Source organism: Ursus arctos, unplaced genomic scaffold, assembly GCF_023065955.2.
Source record: "Ursus arctos isolate Adak ecotype North America unplaced genomic scaffold, UrsArc2.0 scaffold_30, whole genome shotgun sequence".
In the NCBI taxonomy this organism is placed as follows: Eukaryota; Metazoa; Chordata; class Mammalia; order Carnivora; family Ursidae; genus Ursus; species Ursus arctos.
In genome coordinates this window covers 8548880-8565612 of record NW_026622986.1, presented here as the reverse complement: position 1 = coordinate 8565612, position 16733 = coordinate 8548880, and the positions used below count along the sequence as shown (strand labels likewise).

General features: G+C 43.7%; 1 long non-coding RNA gene across 1 annotated transcript in view; it reads right to left on the bottom strand.

Moving 5' to 3' along the window:
* LOC125282805 (uncharacterized) overlaps positions 1-16733 on the bottom strand; it is a 73099-nt gene that overhangs the window by 37858 nt on the left and 18508 nt on the right. The window contains exon 2 of the long non-coding RNA XR_007190104.2: positions 15490-15617. This is a non-coding gene — a long non-coding RNA (uncharacterized LOC125282805). The remainder of the gene's footprint in view (positions 1-15489; positions 15618-16733) is intronic.

The following is a 16733-nucleotide window of genomic DNA, read 5'->3' as shown; positions in this document are numbered from 1 at the left end:
GGGGCTGAGATTTGTGTATGGATCGGTTTTTCCAGTGCTTCTCCTTTTCCCACATGGTGGAAATACTGAGCTGACCACGTATAAGCACCCCATAAAAATACGGGATTTCTGCATGGAAGGTCAATAAGGGGGGAAGCTACTCTCTAACAGCCTTGTGGCTTTTCACATCATGTCTCCTGTAACCCTCCTTTCCCTGCCCGGCCTGTGGCAGCTGAGGTGACAGTCATCTCGTCATCACCTGAGGTACAGACACTTGTTCACAACATCTGGCCTCACCGCAGACATCTGGGTGCCCCTGGCTACCCAGGATAAGCATGGCCGGAAATCAAAGATCTGTGGTGTGACTGCAATAAGCCAGAACTTTTCTGTGTCTCCTCTCTGCCATCCTCCGATGGGGACACTCGGGTCCCCTCTTCCATAATGCTGGCACCTCATAGCAGAAGCTGTTCTCAGGGAAGAAGCTCTCTCCATGCTCAGAGGGGAAACAGATCACGCTCAAAAATAAGCTGAGCCCCCTTCCTAATCTTGGACGTAGTATCTGGGGGAAGCCAGCCTCCCCTTCACCTCCCTCAGCTGATAATCAGGCTAATTTCTTAAGGTCTAGCTCCAGTCCTTCCTATCCTTGTCCTGGACTCTCGGCTGATAAGCCAGGCCACAGCGATGGGCCCCCTCCCCGACCTCTGTGAACTGCTCTGGTCTTGAGCCAGAGCTAGCTGGACACTTCACTTCCTTTTGTTTTGTTTTATTTTGTTTATTTCTTTTCTTTTTTTCGTTTTCTTTTTTTGGCAGCTCCCATCATACCGCCTGAATTTGGAGCCCCTTGAGGACCACAACCTGGCACATCGAACACCTGGCCTGCCTTATACCTAGCACAGCTGAGAAAGGTCCTTGGGGATGACCCACCCATGACAACACAGCCATCTGTGACGCGGTTCCTGTGTCTTGAAAGAGGAGGCCAGTGACACAGGTTTATAAAGAGTCTGTCTCTCTCCAGAACACTGGCACTTGTGGGGCAAAGAAAACTTTTTATACATGAAGTGGTACTGCTTGGGGCTCGGAATGGGGAGCTGGGCCAAGTGAGGAAAAGGAAATGCTTCTTCTCTGCCTCACCTGTGGGTCGTGAAATTGTTCTTGTCACTCTTGTCTGTGGGGAGGGGAAGAACATCCATTGCCTGGCCAGCAGCTTTTCTCCAAAGGCTTCTGACTGGAAATGCAGGCCAAGGGGGCCCAAGCAGCAAGGTCTCAGCCTTCCTCAGCTGACTACCCCCAGGGCGAGTCAGGCCTGTTCCTCAGGCCTGTCAGACAGGGCTTTTGTTCCTTTAATAAATAGTGCGGTGAATCTCCCCCCCCCTCCCCCCCCCCCCCCCCCCGGCTGACATTTGTCAAGACAACATTTCATGAAAAGTCCCAGTTGAGAAGGAATGCTTGCTGGGCTCAAGCCACTTCTGAGAACAGGCAGCTGCACAAACCCCTGTGATCCAAAAGGATGTCAGAAGCCGGGCTTGGGAAAACAAGGTGCTGAGGGAGCCGGGGGAGGGGGGCAGTTCACAAGGTGGACCTGGCACTGAAGGGTGGTTAAGATGGGAATCCTGTTTGAGAATAAAGGAATCTAGGATGTTCCCATTACCGCTAGATTAAATTATTTTGGTTTGTTGGTGTGCAATGAGCCTGGCATGATGTTAGGTGACACTTGAAAGCAAAAAAAATACTGATCACTGCCAGAATAAGTACTTAAGAGGCAGGGCTCCTCTGGGCAGTCATAGGGTAGAGACAGATATGACCAAACATGGTCAAAAAAGGCTGGTGGAATTTGTGTGAAGTCTACAAGGATAGTATACTAAGTACAGGTGTGTGTGCGTGTAGGGGGTAGGGTATATCTGGGGGTGCATCCCAGGACCAGGACACGGCCTGAAATGCACAAGAGAAAATACGCACTATGTTTAGGGGTAGCGGGTACTGTAAGAAAGTGTAGCCAGCTGGGGCAGAGGGGTGACTAGTAGCAGATAGGAGTAGAAAGGCAGAGTTTGTCAGTCATGTTGTGGGGTCCTGTATGACAAGCAAGGGAGTTTGGGTTTTCTCCCACAACTAAGGGAGAACCGCTGGGGGCTGTAGCACATGGAACGGAATGATGGGACAGGTGTTTTGGTGAGCTGGCCCAGCATCTGAAGGCAGAGGGCTGCTGCCATGGTTCAGGCAGGATATTAGTCTGTACCGCTATCCCAGAGACTGGGTGTCCACTGCTCAGCAGAGGACAGAGAGAGCAGGTATTTTGGAGAAAGATCAATGTCCTAATGGCCCTTCCTGCCTGGACAATGTGTTTGTTTCCCTTTCCAGCCAACTTGACGCACCACCAAAGAATTTGAGAAGAGTTTTGAAAAAGCATTGTTTTAGTCTTACTGCTCTTTCATCCACAACCCCGTAGCTTCCCTACTATTCACCACATGAAGCTCGAACTCCTCAGCTTGCCTTCAAGACATATACCAGTGATTTTCACATTTTTTTTAAAGCAGCACGACCTTTTCTTCCAAGGTGACCTTAATGACCAAGAGGTAAAATGTCAAAAGCAGAGCATTTCTGCTCAACTCTGCACACAAGCCTAGCACATTCTCCCTCTCCAGGCAGCTGACCCCCATATGTTTTAGCCACCAGTCCTTTAGCCGTCCCACCCTGTCCCTATTGCCCCGACCATGGAGTCTCTCAGACCCCTCCAAGAAAACTCCAGGGCCTTGAGCACAGCTGGAGTCCATTTTCCTGCCAGGTCAACTTCAGTCTGCCTTTTCTCCCACTGTCCCTCATGCCCATTAGAGTGCTCAATCTCCTGCCCTAAACACACATACTGGACCTTGGCATTCCACTGCTGTCACTTGTCCTCACCCTGAAATGATGACTCTCGTAGCACCTTACGTGCTTCCAAACCTCGCCACACCCTGCTCATGCCTATGCTCTGCCATCATTTTCATCATCACCATCACCACCACCACCATCATCATAATCATCACCACCATCACCATCACCGTCATCATCACCACCACCCATCACCACCATCACTGACATGATCACCATCATCATCACCACCATCAATATCATCACCATCACCACCATCATCATCATCATAATCATCACCACCATCACCATCACTGTCATCATCACCACCGCCCATCACCACCATCACTGACATGATCCCATCATCATCACCACCATCAATATCATCACCATCACCACCACCACCATCATCATAATCATCACCACCATCACCATCACCGTCATCATCACCACCGCCCATCACCACCATCACTGACATGATCACCATCATCATCACCACCATCAATATCATCACCATCACCACCATCATCATCATCATAGTCATCACCAACATCACCATCACCGTCATCATCACCACCGCCCATCACCACCATCACTGACATGATCACCATCATCATCACCACCATCAATATCATCACCATCACCACCACCATCATCATCATAATCATCACCACCATCACCATCACTGTCATCACCACCGCCCATCACCACCATCACTGACATGATCACCATCATCATCACCACCATCAATATCATCACCATCACCACCACCACCATCATCATAATCATCACCACCATCACCATCACTGTCATCATCACCACCACCCATCACCACCATCACTGACATGATCACCATCATCATCACCACCATCAATATCATCACCATCACCACCACCATCATCATCATAGTCATCACCAACATCACCATCACCGTCATCATCACCACCGCCCATCACCACCATCACTGACATGATCACCATCATCATCACCACCATCAATATCATCACCATCACCACCACCATCATCATCATAATCATCACCACCATCACCGTCATCATCACCACCGCCCATCACCACCATCACTGACATGATCACCATCATCATCACCACCATCAATATCATCACCATCACCACCATCATCATCATCATAATCATCACCACCATTACCATCACCGTCATCATCACCACCGCCCATCACCACCATCACTGACATGATCACCATCATCACCACCATCAATATCATCACCATCACCACCATCATCATCATAATCATCACCACCATCACCATCACCGTCATCATCACCACTGCCCATCACCACCATCACCATCACTGTCATCATCACCACTGCCCATCACCACCATCACTGACATGATCACCATCACCATCACCACCATCAATATCATCACCATCACCACCATCATCATCACTGCCGTTATCACCATCACCATCATCACCACTATCATTACCACCATCACTATTATCACTATCATCACTACCATCATCAACCAAAAGGTTTACTGAACACTTACTATACCTATTTAATAGAGATTTTCTCATTTCATCTTCACATCAACACACCCAGGTAGGAATTATTATTTCCCTCACTTTATAGACAGACCAAAACTAAAGCATAGAGTGATTAAGTAACGTTCTCAAGATCACCTGGCTAGGGAGCAGCTTAGCGGAGATTCCAACCCAGGCAGCCCAACACAAGAGCTCCCAAAACCAATAAGCACTCTACACAGCCTCCACAAACACATATATGTAGGCTGTGTGATGGATTAATTAGGTTGATGAGTGAGAGAATACAAGTAATAAAAGAGAAAATTCATCAATCATTCAGCAAGTATGTATTAAGTTCCCCCTATGAGCCAAGAACTAGGCCAGGGTCCAGTGAGATGGTGGAAAAGGTGAACATTACTTCTGCTCCCCTTGGAACTCAAAGTCTGGGGAAAGAAGTCAGAGATGACCATGAATTTTCCAGTGCGCGTCATTCAGAGGTGAACTGATAGTGCCACTGGGAGAAAACTCAGGAAGAGGAGTGAACTCAGAGGTAAGAATATGATTTTGGCAGGTGGTCTGCTGTGTTTCTGATGCCAGGGTAAAGCAAATTAACAAATGAAATTGTTCAGCAGGTGATGGAGATACCAGCTGGGATCTCAGAGAGAGAAAGTTGTGGGAGATGTGGACCTGGGAATTACATAAATAACATCAACAGCTAAAGACAGGAGCCTACAAGCCAAGATTCATATAGAGAAAATTAAGTCTAGAGACAGAAATTAAGCCTTGGAGAATGCTCCAGAGGATGGACACCTACTGAGAGAATAAATGGTCATAAGGTATCAAAGAGGCCAAGAACTGAGGTGTGAAGGAGAGGACAAGTGCCAAAGATCTCAGGTAGAGCAACAAAAAAGAACACGAGTTTTTTCCATTTCACCTTAAAGAAATTTCTGCTGATTTCTAAGAGCATGGTTTCAATAAAGGTGTGAGGACAAATCACACATTATAGGGGACTTGAGGGGGGGGAATGCATGATGAGGAAAAGGCAATAGCCATTTGCTAAAGCCACCTCACATTGAGAAGTTGGCATGAAAAGAGAATAGTAATGGTCAGTTAAAGGAATAAAATAGTGAACAAAATCAGTTTTATTAATGACGTGACCTGACCCCAAATATGAATAAGTTCAAATATGACAGCCACTGGATTTAGAATAGAACTCTTTAAAACCATGCCAACTAAAATGGAACCCCCAGAGTTGACCCACCCAAATCCCAGGAGCTCCTGCTCGAATGAATGGTGGTCTCTGCTCTCTGTTTTCTGTTTGGGATCATAACTGAGTTTAGTTCAGCAGATTCTTTCTTCCTTTTATAACAAAAATTTTAAAAAATAAAAGAAACAGTCTGGTTAATCCCCCAAATGTATTTATCCTTAGGGAAACATTTACATTCTTATGACCCCAAATGCTAAGCCAATAAAAGCAGCAGCAGAAACCATTATTCATTGTTATCGGCAAAAAAGCAGAAGGGAATGAAAGGCTCAAAGAATTTTGGTGTTTTGGGGGGAGAAAAATGACTTTTTTGTCTTTGTATTTTTATCTCCTCTGCCACCATAATTTAGATAGACAGAAAACAGGCCTGGCAACTGGCGATGTACATAGCTTATTTCCCAGAAGATGTAGAGAAAGATTGTTGGGACTTCTTTACAAAAGCATGGCAGACTCAGACCTGGGACCACAGGAGATCATGAGAGTGAACTATTTCTTATTGAAAGAAATGGCTAAATTCAACACCAGAGTGCACTGACTTGGGCAATCATGAAGATACAGTCATCCTAGAGCACTCATCACATACTGACCTCTGTTCCAGTTCAGGCCCAGACACTCAAGCAGTGGGCAAATCAGACATCATGAAATCGCAACAGCCTTGAGGAGAGGCAAAGGCAATTGAGGTCATTTGGGCAGAAAAGGAGGAAATGGAGAAAAGATACGGATCATATGAGTGGCTAGCAGCTCTTTCTATTAAGAACCAAACAAGAAGAAATGGTCTAAACTCCCACAAGAAGTCTTAGCTTGAGATAAGGAAAGACTTTCTCACCAACTGGTTTGTAAACATGAAGAATATTGCTAAGGGTCATTAAGATTACTCAGGTTCAAATCCCATCTCCTCCTACGTGACCTCAAGCAAGTTACTTAACATCTCTGTGCCTCGATTTCCTCCAATGGGAATTTAGTGGTACCTGCATCGTAGGGATCTCATGGGTTAGGGAACGACACATCAACACTACATGAGCCACCATTATCATCACTGTAATACCCAAGCGAGCTCAGATGGGAGGGAAATGTATTACTATTTTTCTAAAACTGAATTTAACGTCTATTTTAAGCCCTCATTTGGAGGAAAATGCATCTCTGGCAATTCAGGGTCACCTCCTTTGCTTGTGAGCAGGGAGGGCTGTCTTCTGTATGGTCAAGGTGCTGGGGGAGGGGGTCCTGGGGTCGTCGTCAGCCCACACTGGCATCCTCAGAGATCTGCTGTGGTCTCACGCCTCAGTCCACACGGGCAACTACTACCCCTGAGGCCCGCTCTCTTTCAGCTACTCCGGTGATCTGCTTGGGGACAGATGGCCATGGGATCCTGGGAGGCTCTTCATATGATTCTAGACCCGAGCAGCCATTTCTATTAGGGGATCTAGTTACCTCCCCAGAGCGGGGCACAGGAGAAGTGAGACCTAGGATCTCTCTACCACCTGATTTCTCCACCATCTGACTTCTCCAAGAAAGACCTTTTATTCCCTTCCTTAGGTCTTAGCCCAGAGAGGGCAGGGTGTGGGACCTACCTTGTTTGAGACCCAAACCTCTATCTACACACCTCACTTCCCCTCTGAATCACTCTCCCCTATGGATTATAAGAATAAGTGGTGGACTAAAGCTTTGGTTTGTTCACAACGTTATCCCACTGTACTCTGGACATTAATCTTTCACTTCAGCCCCCAGTAGAAGGCTCCTGGTGCGGTCTTCTTGCTGCTTCTCTTAAATAACTTCCAACCATCTACATGGAAGGGCTATAAGAGAGACTCCTCCAAAGAGCAGCCACAGAGGAAGGCTTCCCTTTGTGCCCTTTCCAAGAGGCCATGTAGACGGTTGTGAAGTCAGCCACCTACTATTACGAAAGGGAACCTCAGGGCACTTACCACAGGCAAACAAGATGATGTATTATAGCCCCATCAGGCCAAGTGGTTCAAGTAATGCATGACCAGAAACATGACTTAATTCCATTCTATGTATGTATCTAAATAACGTACACAAAACACATATGGTGCAAGACAAAAATAAAGGGTGAAAATGGGGCAAAATGAAAATAGGATGAATTGGGAATTCAAGCCATATGCCTGGGAGTCTCAACTTACTATAGGACAGCCACAAAGAGGACCCACCTTCCCAGCACCCAGGGCGTGAATGTCCCCATTCCTGAAGTCCCCCCAGGGGCTCTCGGGGGGGGGGGGCACACTGTACAATGGATAGAATTAAGCCTCAGTGATATCTGTACAGGAAATAATACAGTGAGCGTCCCAGGCTACTTCATACAGCCACCTGGCAATGCACCCAGAGTGTCTTGACAAAGGGAATTTCAGGGTGCCTGGGTGGCTCAGCTGGATTTTGGTTTTGGTTGGCTCAGGTCATGATCTCTGGTCATGAGACTGAGCCCCGTGTCAGGCTCTGTGCCCAGCGTGGAATCTGCTTTAATTTCTTTCTCCCTCTCCCTCTGTCCCTCCCATGCATGCTTGCTCTCTCTCTAAAATAAACAAATCTTTAAAAATATATATTTTTTTAAAAAGAAGCAAAAAACAAAGGGAATCTCAGTAAAAGTAATTCCACAGGGACCAGTGCTGTACAATTCACCCACACATCTCTCTGCTGTTTAAATAAATAATAAACAAGCTAAAAAAATTCAAAAATAATAAGCTAAATAAACCTAAGTCAAGTTCAATAGGCTTAAGTGAACAAACTGTGTATATTATTCAGGCAGCTCTTCCCATACTGTTCGTGCCGAGTATTTGCCAACACTAAGTAGAAATAGTGTGACCAACTATCCCATTGGCCTGGGACTAAGGGCTTTTGGTGTTAAAGCCAAGACAATTCCAGGCAAACTGGGATGGTTAGCCACCCTGGGTCAACATGACAATTCCTGCCTTTATACATGGATCTCAGCTCTCTCGTGTTGCTGATTAAGTGCAAACTTTAAAAGTCAGACAGTCTGAGGTGGGGTTGATGCCTTCTGAGAAGGGCTGAGTTGCTGACAGGAAGTAGCAGCTGCCAGACCTCCACAGAGAGGAGCTGAGGGAGCTGTGCAAGTGGGCTAGATCCTCCTCCAGAAGCATCATCTCTCCTGAAATGCACACACAGGTCAAGATGCTTCAATATTCCCAGCCTAGTGTTTTGTCCATTCTAGGTGCTCAATAAATACCGGTACTCAAATTGAATTGGGCTGACTAAGGGAGAAGATTTCTCAACCTCTTCCAGATCCTTTTGCTTCATCTTCCCTTGCACACTTCTCTGGGGCACACATCTCCCTTGCTAATCTATCCTCGATTCTACCCTCCAGTCAGGGTTGAGCTGTGTGTCCCGGCTGCAGGGCCCCTGGAGACAGAGAGACAGGTGCCTAATGGGTGCCCAGTGCTCTTCTGGGCTACCTGGAGACTGACCTAACACCTTCCCTGGTCCCTACTCCAAGAAATTTTCTCAGTGGATATCCCTTTCCCCCAGTCTCTGGGCTGTTTCTTTGCAAACATTTTCACCTCCCCCTGCTTCTCAGGCACCCCAAAGACCCAGGATGTTGGGGTTATAGCACTGAGGTGTCAGACAGGAAAAAAACACAATTCTTGCCCATGAGGGTTTTCTGGTCTAGTTGATCAGAGCAATAAGTAAATAACTAAATGAGTCTTCTTGACTTTCTTTTGGAGATTTGGAAATAATTAGCAATTAAAACAAAACAAAACCAACCACAACAATAAAAAAGAAAACAAAACCCTCCCAGAACTGAGCTCTCATGCCAAAATTAAACCAAAATAATTTAGTCTTCTGAAAATGATCTCAAACTCCCTTCCTCTAATGATACCTCTTCCCTGGCTCTTCCCTTCCACTCTCTGGAAAAGAAAAAAAAATCAAATAAGTGGATTCTCTAACTCTTGATGTATTTATTCCGTACCTATAGATCGGTTACTCATCTCTTCAGGGCCTGAGTTCTTTCATCAATAATATAACTAATAACAATAACAACTATTAGAACAGTGCTAGTGATGTGCCAGGCACTGCTCTAAGTACTCTGCTTATATTAACTTACTTTAACTTCCTTAACCTTCACAGTAATATTGTGAGGTACATGCTCTCATGATCGTCATTTTACAGATGAGAAAACTAGGACATAGAGAATTTAAATAACTTGCCCAAGGTGATATAACTGGTAAGTAAGAGGACTGGGATTCAGTGCAGACTGACTTCAGAATGCATGCACTAATCATTACACCACAGTGCATGAAGAAATAGATGGGGGATGGAGGATAGATCATGGATGGCAGATGGATGGATGGTGGATGGTAGATGGACGGATGATGGACGGATGGTGGATGGATGATGGATGGTAGATGGATGGATGATGGATGGATGGTGGATGGATAGTGGATGGTAGATGGACGGATGATGGATGGATGGTGGATGGATGGTGGATGGTAGATGGATGGATGATGGATGGATGGTGGATGGTAGATGGACGGATGATGGATGGATGGTGGATGGATGATGGATGGTAGATGGATGGATGATGGATGGATGGTGGATGGATGGTGGATGGTAGATGGACGGATGATGGATGGATGGTGGATGGATGGTGGATGGTAGATGGATGGATGATGGATGGATGGTGGATGGATGGTGGATGGTAGATGGACGGATGATGGATGGATGGTGGATGGATGGTGGATGGTAGATGGATGGATGCATGGAGGAAGGGAGGGAGGGGCAGATGGTGGATGGAGGAATGGGTGGTGGATGGTCAGATGAAGGCACTAGGCCAGCCATTGCTCAGATACCTCTCTTAGGTATATATGATGTCAATATTTAAAATTTGTGCTCTGAACATAAAGTGTAGTTTTTAACATTCTTCTCTTTCAAAATGAAGTGGAGGAGTGCCCATTAGGAGGATTACCACCTCTGAGCTGTGTAAGAGCTCAGCCTCTAGTGTATTACACCTTCCTTGGAAAAGAAACGTCTCCCGCCAATACTCATTTAAATCTCTGTGGAATTGAAGCAAAGAAGTTATGTTTTTCCAAAATGAATTAATCTCAGAAGAGTTCCTTGAGAATCTTGGATATGAAATGTTCCTTTAGAGCCAAGACTAACACGCCTCACATAAAAGTGAAAAGAATATTTCCAGTTACCAACCCCCTGCCCCGCAAACATAGATTACTGACTCCAGTCAACAAGAGCTTATCTTAAACCTCCAAAGAATTAGATGAGCTCTCCTTAAATATTACTCTCGAATTAAGAGACCAGTTTGAGGTTAGCCAGATCTGTGGCTTTGGCTTAGCAGTCACCAAACCTCGGTAACAGGCCTGTTTTTCCATCCCTACGATATTAATCTTTTGACCACCAAAATTTTTCTTTAATAAAAGCAGTTTGTGTACCTTACTCTTAGCAGACTCCTAGAGACTGATTAGATAAGAAAGGAAGGAAAACACTGTAGATGTATAGAATTGAGTAAGACTGAGTGCTTACTCTGCCCCAGAATAGCTCACATGCCACGAAAACCATTATCTTTGGAAAACTTAACCTTGGTAGATTTTCAAAGATGTATAAATTTGCCTTTTTCTGATTTTGTTTAAGACATAATAATTAAGTTTTATTTTCATTTTAATTGTTCAATGGATACATCTCATTAATGTCATCAGTATTTTTCATTGGTCTGAAATTCAACTGTGCCTATGTGAATTTAGTTTTTGCACTCCATTTCAGCTAGCTCATGTTCTGAAGAATTCTGCAAGGTGAACAGCACTGGGGAGAAGACTGGCATATTACTTGGGCTCTGTTATTCAGAGCCACAAAACCCACCATGAATCACTGGACATTTCTCAGCATCAGTTGTCCGACCAGCAGCACAGAGAGAATGCTATTCAGTCTACTATCCAGGTATGGTAAAGAATGTATCATCATCAAAGCTGGTGGCAAAGTGTACTGATTGATACAGTTAAGTAACAAACAAGGGGAGGCATTCTGTGAAGCAGAAGAAATCATGATAAAATAACACTTGCATCATTATATTAACATGACTTTGAATCTACAGGGCGGGTTGTAACCAAGCGTCATGTACCACACAAAGACAAATTCCTCTGAAGATACCAGTGAGGCAAACAGCAAAATAATTTACCATCATATATAGATAATACATATATAGATAATAATATAGATAATACATATATAGATAAAACACAGTTTCTGTTACTGGTAATGGTGTAGCCTACATGGCCTACATTTAGGTCTTTTGGTTTTATCATTAAAACACTATTTAAAAAACTTACCATTACTCTTAGAATGGGTAAAAGAGGGAGCAGGTTGGGCATCATGGTATTATCAGGGGGAGGAGGCACTGTTAGGGGGCCATCGATGGTCTTTTCTCAATTTCAGTTCTTTACGAAAGATGCGGGGGAATTTATGAGGATGAACGAGCTGGGATTTCTGGTAGTTGTTGTTTCTAAGAGAGTTTAGAGCACCAAAGAATCCATAAGCTTTAATTGCACCCATCTTCTTCCTCCTTGTAAATAAAATTCTCCCCAGAGATGGCTGTATAAAACGCCAGGAGCAAGTACGTTCTAGAGCCATTAGATTTGCTTCCCTAGTACTACATCAGATTCTGCAGCCTGGCCCTCTAAAGACTCTTCCCAGAGTCCTAAGCACTAGTTAGGGGCTCAAATACCAGCCAGATGAGCCCTGACCTCAGAAACCTCTGGGACTCTAAAGATGCTTTGTCCATGTCCTAATGGCCAAAAGAGACGCCCTCGTTCTCCTTCACAACCTCTTATCACTTAAGTAGTGTCTATTAATAGCTCTTCCCAGTGAGCCTTGAATGGGCCCAGCCCACTCATTTCCAGTGTCTCCTGCTCCAGCTAAGAGAAGGAAGGGTTTAGGAATCATAACACATGTGGAAGGCTGAAGGAGCAAGAAAAAAAAGTCTTAGAGGGGACAAGATCACTGATTTCAGACACTTAAGGACATTTTTATAAAAAAAAGGAACTATATTTATTTGGCATGACATCAGAGAGAGCTGAGACCAAGGAGTGGAAGTTATATGGAGGCAGACTGCTGGCTCAGTATCATGAGGAACAACCTTTAGCGTCAGATGGACTGCATTGTGGGTGGAGAGCTCCTTAGCCCTGAAAGTACGCAAGCGGAGGTGCTCTGACCATGTATTGAGAGGAGGGTCTAGCACTGAATAGAAATGTGGTCTACGGGCTAGACTCAAAGACTCTGAGGCCCTTTCCAATGGAGATACCAGGATTCCAAGTTCATTAGTGAGTTTTCTCAGACCTGGAAATTCCCCCATCATTTTTCTCAGGCCAGACCTCCCCCTTCAATCTTTGCAAAAAGCCTGGAGTCAGAAGAGTTCACATTCTCCAGATGTCATTCTCCCCACCCAGTTGAAAAGGTGACTACGACAGACAGCCACCTGCAAAATGGGGTTCTTATTACTGTCCCTGCGGGCAGAAGCAGGAAGCTAGTAAATGAATTTAGCATTCCCTCGTTTGCTCAGAAGCAACCTTTCTTCTTGCAAAACAAAGGAATTTGTCGAGTTCATCCCATCCTTCTCCGGAGTTCACAGAGACTAAAACAGGGCCTGGGATACAGTAGGTATTCACTAAACCTTTCCTCAAAGAATGCATAAATACGTTTGAAAAGCAAGCGAAAACAGTGTACAATGCTTGACCCTGCAGTTAAATATCTTAGCCATTCCAGACTCATCTCTAAGACAGGGGCGAATACACTGATGGCACCTTGCTTGTGGGTTGCCCTAAGAATTAGAGGGTGCACTGAAGTGGTAATGTGCTTAGCAGAGTATCTGACACATAACCAAGGTTGAAGAAATGCTAGCTCTCTTCACTGCTGTTATTTTGTTATTATTACTGTTATTTTAAACAATACCATCTGGGAGGGGGTGGGGAAGACAAAAAGGTATTTAATATTAGAACAGAACTTCTTTCCCATTACCTCTTATATCACATCCTATCACTCCAGCTGGAGCTGGCAAACTATTTCCTGCTGATTTTGAGAAGGCAAATCTAGGACTTCAGTTAGCAAAAGGGATGCATTTCCTTGCTTTCGAGTTGGATTCCTTAGAGCACCTGGGACTGATGCTCACTGGTAATTAGAGATTGTCGATGGGGAATTACCCAAGGACATGAGCCTTGGGCTTCAAAGGGGTCTCGGGTAGTCTAAGAAGACTTTATATAGTGAATACTTGCTGAAAAGTGTCGTAAAAAATGAGTGTGATTTAAATTTTCAAAGTACTTATCAACAATGAGACAATTTGTGAAAAACAAAACACGTGTTTTTAAAAATCTTGTCAATTCTAGCTGTGAGCCCTGCCAGTCACCCCGGGTGGGGCTTGGCCCACTGTGCCTGTGTCTCTCTTCTATGGGTGCTTTGTCTGTTGGACCCCAAATGAGGAGGAGAATGGAAACGTGAGGAAAGCACGAGGTCTTCCCCGATGAGTAGTCAGCACACAGATTTAGAATCTGCAGTGACATCTTTCTTTTGTGCTATCATTCCAGTGAAGGACCCTTCCTTTATAAGCAGCAAAACTCCTCAAGCATTCTGCCGAATGAAGACATAGTACAGAGGCAGATGATTTATTTATCATTTAAAAAAATTACAAAGGCCTAAAGAGATTTTATTATTTCTCAGTAGCCACAAATTATTCATCTGCTAAGTGGCGTGAGGGCCAATAATCCAGGCTCCTAATTAACCATGAAACCGTATGCCCCGGCAAGTAAACCTCAAAAATTATCTAGTTACACCAATGAATATAAGCACTATAAAAGTACTGGATAAAAGCTCCAGGACAACCTGGATATGACTTATTAGCAAGTTATAAATCAAGCCCTTTCTAAATAGGCAAGTAATAACAGGCCTTTCAAACACCTTTCCAACATAACTAATTCCACCAGGTCCTGCTATAGCATAATCGCAATCAGCAAATGCAGCCTGCACTCCCTGCCTTATGAATTCAAGATGGCACGTGGATAGTGACTGTCAGAAAAGATTTCTAGAAAAGTAAACTGTGTTCCTCTCATTCGTCAGAGGAAACTGAAGCATGAATATAAGTAATGTGCTTAGTTTTAGACTATTTACATAATTAAAACCATATCCTAGAAGAGATCTTGTAGAATTACCTTTTATTAAGTGTAGGTAGTCATGACACTATTGTCCTAAAACCGGAAGCTGTCTTTTTTTTTTAATCTGAACTTCCTGAGTGCTTCTCAAAAGTAACCACTACAATGTTCCCCAATTGATGTGAGTTTAATCTAAATTCTATGATGAAGAAGCTCATTGTAATTTAATCAACCTTTGCCTCTTTATTTGTCCAACGTGATGGCCATCTGACATCTTTGTTTCCTTCTTCTAGACCTTGGCCAGGATGCCAGCCATTGTTAAAATAGAACAGCACATTCATACCTAATTTCAGTGACTGGTTGTCATCAGATAATCACGTAGTCCGTTATTGCACAAACAAAATTCTAGTGTAACTAGTAAGCAATTATTAATTAAATGGAGTGCGACGGGATGCTTAAAGTGACCCCAAGATTAAACTCTCATTTGGAGTTTGTTTGATGACTAAGGACCACTATCACCAATTTGAAGATATTACAACAAAACTCTGCTGCTGACAAAAATATTAACCATAAATGATGAAACGTTTTCAGCTGGGACAAGAACATCTGGAGCCCATTAAAACTGGAAAATTTTCCCTCTAAATCCTGATTGCCAAAGTTAGACTCAACCACCCAGAAACTGTGGCCCTCATGCTAACTCAATGTTTATGTTTCATTACAAATGATTTCAAGGATTTATATCTTGCTCTATATGGCCCAGCTCCCATGATTACAGCCTCAAATCTCACCAGGCATGTCCTTGTGCACAGCAACGTTCCTCATCTCTCGGGTTTGGAAAGAGGAGCTTCCTGGGGAACAATTCCAGGTTCCTTTTTCACAGCTAGAGGCCCAGCAGGAGTCTGAAGAGCACACCATCCTGAGATAAATAAGGAGAAGAAAACAAGGCTTCAAGATCCAACATATTAATATTAAATTTTAAAAAATGCTGTGCCAGGATTTGCTTCTAAATATATAATAAATATATATAAATATAATAAATGTGTAATATGTTATAAATATATAATTATATTAAATATATAATGTATATTAAAAATATAAAAATAAACATAATAAATACGCAATAAAAATAACTAATGGAAGTTATGTAATTTTAGCGATGTATTAGTTTTCTATTGTTATCAAAACAAATCTCCACAAATTTAGTGACTTAAAACAATACAAATGTATGATTTGCATTCTCTAAGTTCGAGCCCAGCACGGGTCTCACTAGGCTAAACTCAAGGTGTTTGCAGGGCTGCATTCCTTTCTGGAGACTCCAGGAGATAATCCAGGTCTTTGCCGCTCCCAGTTTCTAGAGGCTGCTCACACTCCCAGGCTTGTGGCCCCTTCTTTCATCTTAGAGGTCAGCAAGGTTGCACCTCTCTGACCCTGCTCCACAAGCACAGTCTCCCTTGATTAATTTGGGCCTATCCAAATACTCTAGAAAAATCTCCCTAACTCAAGATCCTCAACTTAATCACACATGCATAACCCTTTGGCCATAGAAGGTAACATATACCGGGTTCCATGGATCAGGATGTGGACATCTTTGGGGTGGGGCATGATTCTGCCTTGCATAATCTATTTGCAGACTCCTGAGAGTAAAGAAGTTTGAAATCAAAATTTCATCAATCTCTTCCCTCCTTATCATTCCTTTCAGAACTGAATCTTACCCTAGGAAATAGGAAACAAGTTTTCAATGCAAAATGCCTTAAACATAGAATAATCCCACAAGTTTCACTAGTCCACAGTGAATTTTTTGGCTGAAAGTTTTCCAAAATTTTCAGAGACGATTTCAATTTTAGTGGTAAACATGAAATCTCTTTAGTTTTACTGTTGTCTATCTATATAAGACACCCAACAATGGTTCTTTTGAAATGCTAAAATATTCACTGAAAGCATAAACTGTCATGTCCCAGAATGTATGGAAGGGTGCCTGTGGTTGGTAAAGTGGTTTCTTAACACACCCTTCACCCTGAATTTACTCCTGGCG